This window comes from Scyliorhinus torazame, unplaced genomic scaffold (assembly GCF_047496885.1).
Source record: "Scyliorhinus torazame isolate Kashiwa2021f unplaced genomic scaffold, sScyTor2.1 scaffold_147, whole genome shotgun sequence".
Lineage (NCBI taxonomy): Eukaryota > Metazoa > Chordata > Chondrichthyes > Carcharhiniformes > Scyliorhinidae > Scyliorhinus > Scyliorhinus torazame.
In genome coordinates this window covers 240,198-246,228 of record NW_027307874.1, presented here as the reverse complement: position 1 = coordinate 246,228, position 6,031 = coordinate 240,198, and the positions used below count along the sequence as shown (strand labels likewise).

Sequence of the window (6,031 nt, the reverse complement as noted above, 5' to 3'; positions counted from 1 at the left end):
TGAGAGACTGAGAGGGTGAGAGACTGAGAGGGAGAGAGAGGCTGAGAGGGAGAGAGACTGAGAGGGTGAGAGAGACTGAGAGGGAGAGAGAGGCTGAGAGGGTGAGAGAGACTGAGAGGGTGAGAGACTGAGAGGGAGAGAGACTGAGAGGGAGAGAGAGGCTGAGAGGGTGAGAGAGACTGAGAGGGTGAGAGACTGAGAGGGATGGAGAGACTGAGATGGTCACACACAGGAATCGAACAATCACTACCACAGCAAACTGAATTCAAATGGCCCCCTGTTAATTTCATTTCACCCTCACATTTAAATCTCGGCCTAAAACACAGGCTTTATTCCAGAATTATCCCCGCTTCATGTTAAGGGACTATAATTCGAGATTACTTTACAGTCGATGGATTCATTATTAAAGTGACCCCACTGTTGGTTCATTTCCGGAATTCTGCAGGCAACTTGTGCACGGGGAGATCCCCAAAATGGTGACACTTTCCAAATTGAGTTCCGAGTTTCTGATGGTGGATTTCTCTCTCAGCGGCTATGAGATCTGGCTGAATATCCCGTCAGTGCAGCAGGAAGGGTTCATTAACTCCCTCGTTCGCAACCACTCAAGTTTAAAACTTTAACATTCGAGACCTTCAAACCCACTTTGCAGTCTGTGAGCTATTTCATTGTTTTTTTTAAAGACGTAGGGACTGTAGATTTATTTATTTATTTTTATAAATTTACAGTGCCCAATTCATTTTTTCCAATTCAGGGACAATTCCGTGTGGCCAGTCTACCCACCCTGCACATCTTTGGGTTGTGGGGGCGAAACCCACGCAAACACTGGGAGAGCTATTTTATTGTAAGAGTTGTGGTCACTGTTGCTGAGTGAACAGCAAGATCCCACAGCGGCAGCTATCTGGACCTAACCGATGGGACACTGTCCTTCCTCCCTCCCCCCCTCACTCCTGCTGGGTGCCCCATTCCCCACTGCACCTAACAACCCCACCCCCACCGCCGTGTCATGTGTGGATTAGAACATCCCTGGAGAAGTCCCTTCAGTTTCTGAAAGAGTTAAACTGCCTCTTAAAATGAAGAAAAACCTTTCTAAAACGAAATCCATTGGCACACAGAAAGATCCCAGAAGGTGCAGTCGGCAGTGTTGAGTGTCGTTTACATTTGCTACCAGGTTGCAGAGAGTGGCTGAAACCGTGAAATGGTCCCCCCCTCTCCCCTCCCCCCTATCCCCTACCCCACCACAAATACCCGGGACGCTCAGAATTAATATAACCCCTGTTATTTAGGAACAAAATTAAACAGCTTCATATTCCAGATTTGTATTTTACTCTTTGCCGCCCATCAAAGGGTTAATGTGTTTGTGTCTAAGTGCAAGGCCGGGGCAGCAATAAAGAGACAACTCACGTGAGTGCGGCCTGTGGAGTAGGCCTCAGTCCATCCACTTGTCCTCTGGAGAATAGCCTTTGTCCAAAGATTCCTGGTCGCATTGCAGTCTTCAAAGTTCAAATTCCTGGGAAAAGAGGGAGAAAATTAACTAAAACGCAGGAAAATGTTTAAACTTGTAGCACAGCAAGAGGCCAAGATTCCCCCTCTCAGTCACACACACTCTCAGCAACATCCACCTACAATAATCTCAGTTATAAACCACAGGATAAAAATGATTGAGAGATAGTTCCCGTTTCCCTTGTGTTTCTCTTTCTCTCTCTCTCTCTCGCTATCTCATTCGGTCTCTCTATCCCTCTCATTCATATTTCTGTCTCCCTCGTTATCCCTCATCACCCTCCCAGCATTTATTTCTATTTATTTCTCTAATCAGGGTATCCCCAGAAAGATGTGATGAGACTCCCCATTGCAGTTTGTGGGGTGGTTTTCTTCGATTAAAGGTTTAAAGAGACACTAAAAAGCTGGAGAGAAATGGACAGATCGAGGCAGAAAGCAGGGGAGACAGAGAGAGAGAGAGAGGCAAGAATGGAAAGAAGACAGAAAGGGAGAGAAAGCCTCTCTTTTTCACGACCTCCCTCTCCCTCCACCCTCTCTTTCTTTCTCCTCTCCCTCTCTCTAATCTCCATTACCCCCCCCAGCCCCACACTCTTTCTGTACTCCCTCTCTCTTTCTCACTCTCATTCTAATAGTTGGGAAGGAGAAAGAAAGAGAGACAGGGTCACACACAGGAATCCAACATTCATAACCACAGCAAACTGAATTCAAATGACCTCCTGCGAATTTAATTTCACCCTCATACTTTACCAGGATGTTGCCTGGAATGGAGAGTAGGTCTTACGAGGAAAGGTTGAGGGTGCTAGGCCTTTTCTCATTAGAACGGAGAAGGATGAGGGGCGACTTGGTAGAGGTTTATGAGATGATCAGGGGAATAGATAAGTGTAGAGACTTTTCCCCCGGGTGGAACAAACCATTACAAGGGGACATAAATTTAAGGTGAAAGGTGGAAGATATAGGAGGGATGTCAGAGGTAAGTTCTTTACCCAGAGAGTAGTGGGGGCATGGAATGCACTGCCTGTGGAAGTAGTTGAATCGGAAACATTCGGGACCTTCAAGCAGCTATTGGATAGTTACATGGATTACGGTTAAATGATATAGTGTAGATTTATTTGTTCTTAAGGGCAGCACGGTAGCATTGTGGATAGCACAATTGCTTCACAGCTCCAGGGTCCCAGGTTCGATTCCGGCTTGGATCACTGTCTGTGCGGAGCCTGCACATCCTCCCCGTGTCTGCGTGGGTTTCCTCTGGGTGCTCCGGTTTCCTCCCACAGTCCAAAGATGTGCGGGTTAGGTGGATTGGCCATGAAAAATTGCCCTTAGTGTCCAAAATCGCCCCTTGTGTTGGGTGGAGGTGTTGAGTTTGGGTAGGGTGCTCTTTCCAAGAGCCGGTGCAGACTCAAAGGGCCGAATGGCCTCCTTCTGCACTGTAAATTCAATGATAATCTATGATTAATCTACGACAAATGTTCGGCACAACATCGTGGGCCGAAGGGCCTGTTCTGTGCTGTATTTTCTAAAAAAAAAACTTGTGTCTCGGCCTAAAACACAGGCTTCATTCCAGAATTATACCCGCTTCAAGTTAAGGGACTTTACTTCCGGGCAATCGAGAATACTTTACAGTCAATGGATTCAATTTAAAAGTGACCCCACTATCGTTAATTTTGTGAATTCTGCAGGCAACCTGTGCACAGGGAGAGCCCAACAAATGATGACCACTTTCAAAATTGAGTTCGGAGTTTCTGATTTGAGATTTCTCTCGCTCTCTCTACCAGATTGCAGAGATTGGCTGAAACAGTGAAATACCCCCCCCCCCCCCCCAGCACCCCCAACCCCCACCCCTGGGATGCTCAGAATTAATATAACCCCTGTCATTTTGGAACAAAATTAGACAGCTTCATATTCCAGATTTGTATTTTACTCTTTGCCGCCCACCAAAGGGTTAATGTGTTTGTGTCTAAGTGCAAGGCCGGGGTGGCAATAAAGAGACAACTCACGTGAGTGCGGCCTGTGGAGTAGGCCTCAGTCCATCCACTTGTCCTCTGGAGAATAGCCTTTGCCCAAAGATTCCTGCTCACATTGCAGTCTTTCACAATTCAAATTCCTGGGAAAAAGAGGGAGAAAATTAACTAAACCACTGGAAAAGATTGAAACTATTTAATACAGCGAGAGCCCAGGGTCCCCTTTTCAGTTTTACAACCCCTCAGCAACATCCGAATACAAATAAGTCACAGCTTTCAACCAGAGGTTAAAAAAGATTGAGAGACAATTAATACTCAAAATCTTTTTATTGTCACAATTAGGCTTACATTAATACTGCAATGAAGTTACTGTGAAAATCCCCTTCTCTTGTGTTTCTTGCTGTCTCTCTGTACCTCTTATACATATTTATGTCTCCCTCCCTCACTCTCTTTGATCCCTCCAATATTAAAATTAAACCTCAGTCAGAGTAATAACCCGGGTGAAGCCTGCGGAACAGGCCTCAGCCAGCGCTCCCTCGGGAAGAATTCACACTCCCTCGTCCTCCTCACTGGATTCCCAACCTCCTTCCAGTTTTCCAAATAAAGATGCCTCTGGAGAAAAAAAGGAGATAAAATTGGTTATAAAGACAATAACAGGGACATTTTAAAAAAATATACAAAACAGCACAACAGGAGTCCAACATTTCTAATCTCGAGCCAATCAGCAACATGTCAACACCCAAAATGCACAGCTCAAAACAGACAGATTGACACACCCAGCGACACACACACACACACACTGAAGCAGAGGGGTAATGTTTTCAGTGTCGTGGGTTTTTGGTTTGTGAACTGAAGTCCCTCAGACACAGATATATCCTCAGTGAGCTGTGAGCAGACTCCACCCCTAGTCTCTGCCATGTGTGGAATGTCTGTCTCAGAGGACAGCTCTCTATTGACATGTAAATGAGTGACAAGAGATGCTGATCTCCTTGCTGCTCAGCCCCACACACACAGAATGTGACTTCAGCTAAACCTTGGCCTTCCCCACACCAGTGTTGTTCACTGAGCAGGCCGGAAAATGGGATTAAATGTAATTATTAGACAGGGACGTTCTTATTTTTTCTACCCAAGTGCATAACCTCACATTTATCCATGTTATACTGCATCTGCCATATCTCTCTTTCACTCATTCCCCTCCCAATAGGATTGAATCATAATTTAAAATAGTATTGGGAAATGATTAGAAACAGTTTGGACTGAGATCTCCTCAGTGACCTGTGTGCAGTCCCCACCCCCGACTTTCTGTCAGGAATGTCCCCCTCGGTGTGTTTCCTGTGTCTGCAAAGGTCACACTTGTCCTGTCTATGGTTATGTTAATTCAACAGATAACAACAGATTCAGCAATGTCCTGTCCTTATTTCTGTCTTTGTTTCACATTTGATTCCCTCTGAATTTCTGACATGTTGGGAATGACCATTCGTCTGTCGCCTGAGGAAGGCTTTCCATAGAATGAGTAAAAACCAGCAAGAAATCACAGAATGTGAGTTAAACACAACTTCATTCCTGCTTCCATTTAGAGAGAAGATTCCTTGCCAGACAAACAAAGCTCATTGCAAAGTTTCACTTCATATTTTACTTGTTGTTCACAGGCAGACTTTTCACTGAAATCTTCTGATGTCAATTCCTGAGATTAGAATTTATAAAGAAACAATTTGGATTGAATGAAAACGGTCAGTTTGATAACCCTAATGTCCTGACTGCCTCACGTCCTGGCACCCTCACACCATCACACCCTCATGTCCCCTATCCCTCACATCCTGACCCACTCACGTCCCCGAAACCTCAGATCCTGACCCGCTGTGTACCTCTTTCTCTGTGTGTGTCCCTCACTCTCTCCGTGTGCCCACCTCTCTCTGTCCCTCTCTCCCTCTGTGTCCCTGTTGCTCTCAAAGTGTCCTCTCACTCTATCCCTCTCTTTCACTGTCTACCTCTTTCTCTCTGTGTCACTCTCTCTGTCGCCCTCTCCCAAAAAGTTCCCCCCTCTCTCTGTCCCCCTCTCTCCCTGTCCCTCTATCTCTATCCCTCTCTCTCTTTGTCCCCCTCTCGCTCACTGTGTACATCTCTCTCACTTTCTATCACTCTATCTCTCTCTCTCCTTCTCTCGCTGTGCCTCTCGCTCTCGCTGTGTCCCTCGCTCTTGCTGTGTCGTCGCTCTCGCTGTGTCCCTTGGTCTCGCTGTGTCCCTCGCTCTAGCTGTGTCCCTCGCTCTCTGTGCACCCCTCACTGTCTGTGTACCCCTCACTCTCTGTGTACCCCTAACTCTCTGTGCGTCCCTCGCTCTCTGTGCATCGCTCGCTCTCTGTGCGTCCCTCGATCTCTGTGTGTCCCTCGCTCTCAGTGTGTTCCTCTCTCACGGTGTGTCCCTCACTCTCAGTGTGTCCCTCGCTCACTATGTGTCCCTTGCTCCCTATGTGTCCCTCGCTCTCTATGTGTCCCTCACTCTCTGTGCGTCCCTCGCTCTCTGTGTGTCCCTCGCTCTCTGTGTGTCCCTCGCTCTCTGTGTGTCCCTCGCTCTC

The 6,031-nt window shown here is 46.7% G+C and overlaps 1 long non-coding RNA gene across 2 annotated transcripts; it reads right to left on the bottom strand.

Moving 5' to 3' along the window:
* Positions 1–1,359: 1,359 nt before the first annotated feature.
* Positions 1,360–4,411, bottom strand: LOC140405607 (uncharacterized). 2 transcript variants are annotated; one of them, XR_011938711.1, is made up of 4 exons: positions 4,232–4,409; positions 3,934–4,067; positions 3,492–3,598; positions 1,360–1,507 (listed from the first exon to the last, which is right to left on the bottom strand). It is a non-coding gene; the product is annotated as an uncharacterized lncRNA (long non-coding RNA). The 2 variants fall into 2 exon arrangements; XR_011938710.1 differs by having other exon boundaries at positions 3,492–4,067; positions 4,232–4,411.
* Positions 4,412–6,031: the final 1,620 nt, after the last annotated feature.